This window comes from Petaurus breviceps, unplaced genomic scaffold, assembly GCF_028583685.1.
Source record: "Petaurus breviceps papuanus isolate PSGF00001 unplaced genomic scaffold, PetGlider_PUasm1.0 90895, whole genome shotgun sequence".
In the NCBI taxonomy this organism is placed as follows: Eukaryota; Metazoa; Chordata; class Mammalia; order Diprotodontia; family Petauridae; genus Petaurus; species Petaurus breviceps.
This window is the reverse complement of record NW_027187372.1, coordinates 35923646-35934935: the sequence shown is the minus strand read 5'-3', so window position 1 is coordinate 35934935 and position 11290 is coordinate 35923646. Positions and strand designations below refer to the sequence as shown.

Below are 11290 nucleotides of genomic sequence, written 5' to 3'. Positions count from 1 at the left end.
TGTGTGTGTGTGTGTGTGTGTGTGTGTGTGTGTGTGTGTGTGTGTGTATGTGTGTTAGGTGTCTGAGGCCGGAACCAAACTTGGGTCCTTCTGACTCCAGGGTTGGCACTTTACTCACTGCGACACCTAGCCGCCCCATTTTCAATCTTCTTAAACCTTATATCTTACTCCCTTTTACTCTATAATCCAGTGATACTGATTTCCTTCTTGTTCCTTGAACAAGACTCTCCATCTCTCACCTCTGGTCATTTTCAGTGGATGTCCCCCATACCTGGGAAGCTCCTCTTCCTCATTTCTATTTCCTGGTTTCTCTAGCTTCCTTCTAGTCCCAGCTCATATCTCACTTTCTGCAGAAATTTTTCCCATTCTCCATTCCTTCTGTTGATTATCCTGATTTATCCTCTATGTAGCTTGTTTACTTATACGTGGTTGTTTATTCTTTGTCTTTAGACTATTGTATCAGCAATGCCATATTCACAATGCCTATGGAGATTACAGATATGCTGATATAATTATCCATCACAAAATACATCATGCTTGCCATATGGGGGAATAAGCTAGAAAATTTATTAAGATACCAAAAGACAGTCCCAAAACCAGAAAGTGAAAGCCATCAGAGTAGTTATGAAATTGGCACAGGTAGATAAAGTAGAAAGCACCCACATTTTCAAGCCTTTAAAACAGAACAGGCTACCTCAGGCAAAGGTCCTCCTCTCCCCACTCACAGCAACCACCCAGCGTCCGGGGAGCGCACTCCCAGCAGCTCCGGCCCCTGGCAGTCCTCAGCAGGAGTCCTTAGCAGAAATTCTGGCTGACTCAAAAAGGGCTTCGCGCTGCTGCCAACGTCGCCGCCTCTGCTAGCCATCGCAGGAACTCTAGCTTGGCTTCCATTTCCTCTTGCTCCGCCCCTTCTGGCTACGTCAGCAAGTCCAATGGGGCATGGAAGATCTTTAAATCCCATAACCCTTACAACTATAGGCTCTTAGAGAGGAAGGACTGTCTTTTGCCTTTGTATTTTTGGTGTATTTAGCACAATGCTAAGGCATGAAGTAGGTACTCAATAAATACCTACTGACTGACAAAAACAACTACTACTATTGTACTTTTTATTAAGAGGCATAGTGTAGGGAGTAATGGAGATGATTACCCTAAAGTTCTGTGCCCTCGTCAGAGCACCTTTGAAGTATTGTATCTAGTTCAGAAGAACATATTTTAAGGAGAAGTTTATTGCATCCATAAGAGAACAGTCTGAATGCTGAAGAAATTAGAAAACCAGGGTGGCTAGGTGGTGCAGTGAGTAGAGCACTGGCCCTGGAGTCAGGAGGACCTGAGTTCAAATCTGGCCTCAGACACTTAACACTTACTAGCCCGTGTGATTTTGGGCAAGTCACTTAACCCCAACTGCCCTCCAAAAAAGCAAAAAAAAAAAAAAGAAATTAGAAAACCATGCCACTGGAGGTTCAACTGAAGAAACTGTGCACATTTAGCTTAGACAAGAAAATACTGAGGTGGGGCCATAATGGTGGTTGACAGGCTATTATGTGGAAGGAAGAACCAGAGAAGAGAACTAGGAGAAATCACTGTCAATTATAAGGGATTTCAATTCAGTGTTAAAAGTAATCTCCTAAAAAGTTACATCAGTTTAACACATGGAATGGGGTACCTGTGGAGGAAGTAAATTCCTCCATTTATTTCAAGTGGAAACTGGGGGACTGCTTGTTATAGACGTTGTAGAGGAAATCCATGTTGAGGTTGGGGTTGAACTAGAGTGTGTTGGAGGACTTTTCTACCTCTGCAATTTGTTGATTATGTCCTCAACTACTCTACTTACCTGTTTCATGGACCACTTAGATCTATTGGGAGAAATAAAAGGCGAAAGGAATTTAGTTATAGGGAGGCCCATTCTCAGCTCTTACACAGCATTTTCTTATACTGATTATTTTTTTCTTTTTGGTGACATTTTGAAGTTTTAGCTACTACAAATAGAATTCTGCAGAATATTTCTTTTTTGATTCCTCTATCAAGCTTTTGGATTGGTGAGCTAGATGTCCATTTGAGCTCCACAATGACTTTGCCATTTTTAGAAGAAAAATTGTAATAGCCACAGAGTAAAATTAGTTTCACAGCAGTAGAACTTCCAGCTCTTTAACATCATATATCTCATTTTTAGGGTAGCTGTGTGACATAGTGGATAGAGCTCTGAGTCTGAAGTCAGGAAGACCTGAGTTCAAATTTGGCCTCACACACTTGTTAGCTGTGTAACCCAGGGCAAGTCACATTGTCTGCCTCAGTCTCCTCATCTGTAAATGAACTGGAAAAGGAAATGGCAGACCATTCCAGTATATTTGCCAAGAAAACCCCAAATGGTATCACAAAGAATTGGACAAGACTAAAATAAATGAACAAAAACAAATCATGTTTTTTTTTTTCCAAATTGACTGGACAGCATATGTTTTATGTTCTTATTGCTTCCATAATCAAAATTGGGCATCATGATCATTTGAATCATCTCATTCTGTTGTCATTAAATCTGAGTTTATGCTAGTTTCCTTTGATTTTTTGATATATCCAACCAGCTAGTGTTAGATGAATACACACTCCTCCTCTCTCTCTCTCCCTCTACCCCCCTCCTCTCTTTGTGTTCTCTCTCTGTCTCTCTCTCTCTCTCTCTCTCTGTCTCTCTCTCTGCCTCTCTCTGTCTCTGTCTCTCTCTCTTTTCCTCCCTCCCTCCCTCCTCTTTTTGCATGGAGGTCTATATCTCTCCTGGTTAGAAGTGAATAGGCTTCTCATACACCCGGTCCCACTCTGACTGACTGGTACAGGATATATTTCCTGCTTCATTTTCTGAATTCACTCACTCACACATTTTTAGGTAACCTGGTGGTTCCCTCATTCCCAGGAGCTCACCATATTACTGCTGAACTATTGGAGATACCTGATTAGCTTTGTATACTACTACTTAGAACTCTCAGGATCAAAAGATGCCTGTCTCAATCTATACAAAGAGAGATGATATCAAGTTGTCCCTTATTCGGAACTGAAATCTACCACTCTCCTTGTAACTTATACTCATTGATAACTAATTCTCCCTACTGTATGCCAGCAGAATAAACCTCTCACTTAATATTGTTCTGCCCAGGAACCCCAATAACTGGATAATTATTTTATATTGTAAAGAAAGAATTAGTGCTCAGAGAAAGTCATTGTCAATGAAACCAATAATATGATTGATTGTTAAAGCTAGGTTATACTATCTGAGAGATGCTATTGTTCCCTAGCTGCCTGAAGGCTTCATGTCTCCTAGATAATGTCATCATCAGTCTTCATTGAGTTTTGAAATCCTGAAGGCACATACAAAGCAGATGGCACCCGAGAATTAAGATAAATGTATGTGATTGTCATGCGAAACTCTCAATATCCCATTTTGCCATGTGTAGTCAAGAAAGTTAACCTTTTGATGGAGAACAGGGTATATTGCTGTCCATGGCTCTGAATGACCAACTGATGCCTCAGACTTGGGAGAGTTGTTAATGAAGATAATTGGTATTATTATTAAGGAAGCCTGTTGGTAGTTGTAGCGGCAAGCACCCCGGCGTCCTCAGGATTTGCCGCCCATACAGGTTCTTGGATCTGCTTTGTTAAAGGAAAGCAACTCAAAATGGGTTACCAAGCTTACTTTAATCAGTCAGACATATATCGTTTAACTTGTTCAGGAGAAAAAGGTCAGCACCCTGAACCTCAAAGCATACAGGCAGAATTATCAAGACAGAAACATCAAGTAGACAGATTTCCAAACTGTCCAACCATTACATCCATACCCAGTCAACATCTGGGTTTCCACATTCTGGGTTTTTCAAAGCCGGGGGACTCTCAACAACGGCTTCCTAGAATTCAGATCAAATCACAGAACACTTCTCAAAGTGAGTCCCAAAACAAAGCTACACATCAGGGCTTATATAGCCTTCTCCTGGCTCAGAGAATGTAACAACCTTATTGACTCACTGGCCAATCAAGAAGTATCTACTGAAAAACAAGCCTCCTACCCCAGACTCCAGGTGCACTTTAGCCTAGGGGCAGGGAAGATCTTTAAATCTGCATTTCCATTACAGTAGTCAGGAGTAACTTATAGAATTGTTACTCAGAGTTACATTCCCTTCATTAATATCTGCTTTCCATCATTCCTTGATACAATATTTTTTTTTAATAGACCTTGGGTCATCGAAAGAAATGTCAGGGTTTGCAGGGAGCAAAAGAACATGTATTTATTAAAGGCAGATGGTTGAACTGCAGCTAGGATTTGTCACTTTCTATTATAAACTCCTATTTTCAAAGGTTTTACAACTCAACCATAAAAATGATACTCTAGGATAAAACTTGCAAAGAAATATCTCTTTGTAAGCTAACTAATTAGGAAAGAATAGCCTGTAAGTTATACTCATAAAAAATAAAGGAATGCTAAACTCTAAGTATCTAACCATCCATGACTCATGTAGAATTGTGCAAGTTGAAATTATCTAAGTAGGGAAATGTATTGAACACTTTAAAACCCTAGGATTGCGGAACTCTCATCAATTAAGATCGGTATTCAGAGAAAGACTTTGATGATAGTGCCAAGAAATGGCTGAGATGGTGAAGTTCACAAGCCAGCTGTTGTGCATCTGCTATACCTTTTATCAATATCATTACAAGGAATAGGGTTAGTGAGTTGGCAAGAAAACCAAATGCCTGATGCCTTTGAAGTCATTAAATAACACAACATTACGTGATCCTTTACCAGAGCCATCTGAGCAATTTTGCAGTGGAACCAGAGAATTTCTCAAACTAATGGAGTTTTAAGGCAGAAAATAGGGCAATTCACTAGACCACATTCAAGATTTTTTCTGTAGGTCTAAGGTCATACATTTCCATCTAAACAGAAAGTAAAAATAAACCCATTTTCCCAGCTGATGTACAAAAGGGAAATCCATATTGTAAATATGAATGCATGCTTCAGACTTGTATATTTTTAGATAATCTCCTACCATGGATTAGTTTCATCTCTAACATAAACTAATAGAATGGGACATGGTGACCAATCCTTCTCAGCGTCAACCACTCAGGTGATTCAAGTAAAGCCATTGCCCCAAACAAAAGACAGTAACATAGAAATAGCTATTGCATGAGGGTTTTCCACTAATGACACATAGCTGTGACAGTAACAGAATCAAGAGTTAAAGGAAGTAGATTTTTCCATGGTATAATCCTCAAGCCTATCAGGTGTTCATCCAGCCTTCAGTTGCATACTTTTAGTGCTGGGGAGCTCACTACTTCACACAGCAGTTTACCCAACGAAGCTTTAATTGTTAGGAAGTTATAATTCTTATTATACTGAAATCTGTCACCTGAGAAAGTTCTGCTCAGCAGTTTCAGTTTGGTCTTCTAACACTATGAAGAATACATCTGAGTTTCCTTTCTACATGGCAGTCTATCAAGGTTTTGTACCTTTCCCTCTAAATTTTCTTACTTGATATAGGTGCCCTGCTCTGACCACTTCTAACAAGAACAGGTATCGGTCACAAGTAATCATGTATTAAAGAGTGGCATGTGTTCTCGGCTACAAATCACATATAGAAAGAACAGCAACACGACATCAAATTAGTTCCACTTGATTTGTTGTCCTCGTGAAAGCCCTCAATGTCTTAAATAGAACTGTGCCCTCTAGTGGTATCTAAGAATACATACAATTACATACAATTTCTATCATTAAGGTCATGGTATGTTAAGAATGTATGCCTCTATGGTCTGTTTCCAATTAATACAATATTGATTAAGCACCTACTATGTTCCCAGCACTCTAGCTCAAGGAAATCTGGGGTGTGTTCAAATATTTATATGAATTGAAATCGGGCCTTTATAATTGGGACTGGGTTTACAGGTCCTATATATTTACAGAACTGAGCTTCACTTCAATGAACATGATGTTCAGACCTTTGCAACTACACTTCCAGATCATTTTTAATTGGTCTCTTTGCTTCTGCTTCTAGTCCAAGCCACACTTCTCTTTCAGGCACCATTCTTCTTTATCTTCTTCCATACTTGTCTACAGTCAAAAAGAAGATATACTGTGGTCTTTAGACTGTGGATTCTTAGAAAAAGAAACTCATTTGCCATTCTTTTTATACTCTGAGCTTATCACATTGTCTCATACATATCAGGTACTTAACTAATGCTTGCTAACTGACCGTCTTCATCAGCCCTGGTCCCAGGATCTGCTCCATTCAGTCACCAAAGTTTTTCCCAAATACTAATGCAAACACTGAATATCTGAGCCCAGCAGTTACATTAAGATCTGTCCCAGTAAGAGCATTTAATTTAATAGCAGTGTCAGCAATGCATAAAAAATAGGTCTATCAGGATACCTTTTAACTCACTCAAAAGGAAATTCGAAGCCTGAAACAAAATACCTTATAGGACAGCATGGGAGAGCAGGGGCAAAAAGGGAAGGATAAAATAGCCACTGAAAGAAGAAGGATAGTCAATGATGATTCTTCAGAGAGGTCACCCTCAGACTTGTCATTCCTATTGCCATCAAGGTCTTTGCCACTATTTCTTATGGGTACACAGTATGCATGTTTGCAATCATGTTATGCTAAAGGAGTTCCCTGAGGCAGCCAAAGTAATGGGATTACAATTATGGGGCAGGTTCTTACACTGGACAGTACATAACATAAGCTACCTCGGGATGGTTTCTCATCCAGAAGAGAAATGCCAGGTATTGTGTGAAGTATGTATTGATTAAGGGAGTTCTCTGGCCAGTTGAAGGAGTTAACCAGAAGATGAGGCTTTATGTGAGACTTTTGATTACATCTTCCTTTGGAGCAGACCCCACTGACATATTAGAGAAACCTAGATAACCTTTTTCAGGATAATGTTTTTAAATGCATTTCATAAATGCATAAATAAAATTACAAAAGAAACAAATCATGTTGAAATACAGTTTAAAAATATATATTAAAATTGTGGACCTGGAGCTAAGAATCCCTGATTTAGAGGGTATGGGAATGCATTTGGTACCTACTGGTGAATGCATTTCAGAGATGGGGACTCAGGAAAAGATAATTTTCAAATTAGCCTTCATCTAGGGTATGTGTATGTGTGTGTATGTGTGTGTGTGTGTGTGTATAGTTATTCTTTTACTTTTCTGCCATCCTTCTTGATAAATCCTCAATGCAACAGATGTAGATTTATGTCTTCCTTCCTCCCCCTTCCTAGGAGTTGCTAATGGTATAGTCTTTCAGCTGAAGCTCACAGTGAACTTTATGCACTTGCTTGAGTCTTTAGGGAGTACCTGAACCTGAAGTCCCAGGCTATGTTTTGCATTTCCTTTTTTTTTCTTTATGAGCACAAGTCAGAGACCAGAGATTTGAGAATGGATTTTCTTGGTCTAAGATAGCAGAGGTAGAATATCATGAAGGAACTTTTAGGAACTATCCCACTTAGCCTGATACAAAAGTTCAGGTACAATGTCCTTCCAGAATCTTAGCTTCCTAGTTAGATAAGGACTTCCTGGACAACTAGATCCTTTCTTTTTTCTTTTTTTATTAATTAACTTTTAGTTTTCAACATTTATTTCCACAAATATTTTGAGCTCCAAATTTTCTCCCCATCTCTCCCCTCCCCAACCCAAAGATGGTATGCATTCTGATTACCTCTTCCCCCAATCTTCTCTCCCTTCTATCAACCTCCTCTTATCCTCTTTCCCTTCAATTTTCCTATAGGGGAAGATGGATTTCTATATCCTATTACCTGTATATCTTATTCCCCAGTTGCATGTAAAAACAATTTTTAACATTCATTTTTAAAATTTTGAGTTCCACATTCTCTCTCTTCCCACCCACCCTCATTGAGAAGGTAAGCAACTGGGGACCTATGATCAATGCAATGAAAAACCACAATTTTGGGGGATGCATGTTGAAACATACTGCCCACCTTCTGACATAGAGGGAATAGATTCAGGGTGCAGATTGTTTTTCTTTATGGTCAATGAAAAATTTTGTTTTGCCTGACTATATACATTTGTTGATAAGGCTTTTGCTTTTCTTGTTTTCTTAATGATTGGGGGTGGGGGACATGGGGGTTAGGGAGTCTGTAAAAAGAGATGTGGGAGGGAGAGAAGGCTGATTTTCATTTGAAAATAAAATCAAATTTAATTTTATAAGAGAGAGAATGTATTGAAGATGATGAGGTAAAATTTAGGACTAGAAGAGGTGAAGGCCTGTTCTTATTCAAGAACTGCAAGAAAGACCAAAACCTGGTCCTGTTATGGTTCAGTATAGCACTAAATAGCATGATAATAATTCATGTTCTCATACTGTCTTATTGCTTAGAATCAGAGGATGTAGAGCTAGAAGGAAATTGTGAGATTACATTGGTTTTTGTTCAGTCAGTCAATGAGCATTTATTAAGCATTTAGTATGTTTTAAGTGCTGGAAAGAAAAGCAAAAACAGTCTCTGGCCTCAAAGAGTTCATGATTTAATGCAAGAGACTGTGCCAATAACTACATACAAGGTATATGCTATTTAAATGGAAGATGATTTCAGAGGGAAGGCATGAAAGGAGCTGGAAAGACCTCTTAAAGAAGGGAGGTTTTGAATTGGTAGAATTGAGTGTTTTTTTTTTGAGGGGGGAAGGTAGGGCAATTGGGGTTAAGTGACTTGCCCAAGGTTACACGGCTAGTTTTTGTGTTAAGTGTCTGAGGCTGGATTTGAACTCAGGTCCTCCTGACTCAAGGGCCGGTACTCTATTCACTGCACCTCCTAGCCGCCCCTAGAATTAATTGTTGAAGAAGGTTGGAGAAGACAGGAGGAAGAGGTGAGAAGTGAGGGCATTTCAGTTATGGGAGACAGAGTTAGGATGATGGATTGAGCAATGGAAAGAAAGCCAATGTTGCTAGACTGTGGAGTACAAGTGGAAGAGAATAAGATCAAGAACAAGTCAATTGAAGTCAATAAATATTTCTTAAACTCATAATAATGTGCCAGAAACTGTGGCAAGCACCAGGAATCACAGAATAAGCAAAATGGCTTTGATTTTTTTTTTTTTGCTTTTTGGAGGGGCAATTGGGGTTAAGTGACTTGCCCAAGGTCACACAGCTAGTTTTTGCGTTAAGTGTCTGAGGCTGGATTTGAACTCCGGTCCTCCTGACTCCAGGGCCGGTGCTCTATTCACTGTGCCACCTAGCCACCCCCAAGGCCTTGCTCTTAAGGAGCTTACATTCTAATGGGGTCAGAATATATACAAAGGGGATCTGTAATAGAGGGGGGCTAGGGAAGAAGATATTTGTGTAGCCTACACAAATGGTAGGGAAAAAAATCCACTGAGTCAGCAGCAGAAACCAGGGAGGAATAAAAGGGTGAACATAGATTGACTTGGGCACTTTCCTTAAAAAAGGAGGATTGGGGTAGAATTGACAAATCAGAGCAAAGGATGGAATGTTCATGTAGAATGAGAAGGCTGCTGGGTCATGGTGGAAACAGAAGACTAAATTGTCAGAAATGGAGCCCAGAGAGAAATAGAATAAGGTATAAGAAGACTGGAAATGACATAGGGAACCAGGAGGTGAAGGGCTTTAAATATAAAACAGAGGACCTTATATTTGATTGAAGAGGTAGTAATGAGCCACTGGAGATTACAGAATAAAGTGATGATATGATCAGACCAGCACTTTAGTGAAAAATCACTTTCACATCTGAATAGAGTATGGACTAGGGTGGGAAGAGACTTGAGGCAGGGACAGCAATAGTCCAAAATAGTCCAAAAAGAGACTATTGCAATAGTCCAAATGTGAAGTGATGAGGGTAAGTGGAGAGAAGGGGTCAGAATAACAAGACCTGACAACAGACTGGCTATGTGGGTTGAATGCAGACCCACTTGCAAAATTTCCCTTCATTCCCTTTCTCACACTCTGAATAAATTCAGTTGTGGATCAACCCAACTATGCTGTTGTTCAGTCTTTCAGTCATGCCCAATTTCATATGACCCCATGGACCATAGTATGCTGGAAGTTGGAGAGATATTGGAATGATTTACCATCTCCTTCTCTAGTGGATTATCTTTTTATCAGAGCTCTATTGGCTATGTAAGTTGCTATGCAAACCTCTCCACCATGACAAGGCAGTGAGTGATCCAGGAGGGGTAATCTAACTATAGGGTATATTAATACCCTATGAGGCCCCAATAAAATATTCACACACCCACGCAAAAGGATGCAGAGAGGGGGTGGCTAGGTGGCACGGTGAATAGAGCACCGGCCCTGGAGTCAGGAGGACCTGAGTTCAAATCCAGCCTCAGACACTTAACACAAAAACTAGCCGTGTAACCTTGGGCAAGTCACTTAACCCCAATTGCCCTCCAAAAAAAAAAAGAAAAAAAAAAAAAAAAGGATGCAGGGATCCATGTACTCATACTTCATTGCCATCTTTGGGTCACAGTCTTGGTCTGGTTCTTGGAAATAAAACTGCACATATAACAGCCCCCACAGAAAACAAAGAGACCCAGAGTATAGACTGATTCAGAGCAGCCACAAGGTGTTAAGAGCTATGTAGTTTCTTAACACAAAAACTAGCCGTGTGACCTTAGGCAAGTCACTTAACCCCAATTGCCCTCCCCCCCAAAAATAAAAAAAAGAGCTATTTAGTTTTATATTAAGATGGACAAAGGACTGTGTCACAGCATTTGGAAAATAGTACAAAGCTTAATAAGTGTTTGCTGAATTGAACCAAATTTTACAAATGTACCAATAAAGTATAAGCAGTCCCCAGTATCTCTAAATATAATAATGTGTAGGTCTACTGAGAATGGACACAATCATTGGATGAATTCCTCTAAAGTCAGGGGCTTACACTTGTGGACTTATCAGTCATTCAAATTTTATACATGTGTTCTATTTTCTTTCCCTCAGGGAGAAGGAGTCCAGTCTAACCAACTGCCTTACATTTCTAGGGACCTGCTTTGCATGTTTTATGGGTAAGGGAAGATGCAAACTTTGTTTGTTTTGGTATCTAAGAAACACACTGCCATTTCTAAGATATTCTGAATAATCAACTGTTGCGTCTTTGGCTACCCCTGTGTATAGAGTAAGGAGATAATTGCAGTGATCCCAGAGTGAACCATCTGCCAGTACAAAGTGCTCTGCTATCTGCTCCATTGAAATGTCCATGATCATTATGTTCTGTTGAAATGCTCATGAAACATGTCTTATACTAAGCTGTATTCCTGGAAAACATGATGCTATAAATGAGCAAAGTATTC

The 11290-nt window shown here is 39.6% G+C and overlaps 1 long non-coding RNA gene across 1 annotated transcript in view; it reads left to right on the top strand.

Annotated features, from left to right (window-relative positions):
* The window catches only part of LOC138151250 (uncharacterized), a 364336-nt gene extending 353372 nt beyond the window's left edge, over positions 1–10964 (top strand). Inside the window, exon 7 of the long non-coding RNA XR_011165779.1 lies at positions 10941–10964. This is a non-coding gene — a long non-coding RNA (uncharacterized lncRNA). The remainder of the gene's footprint in view (positions 1–10940) is intronic.
* The last annotated feature ends 326 nt before the right edge of the window (positions 10965–11290 follow it).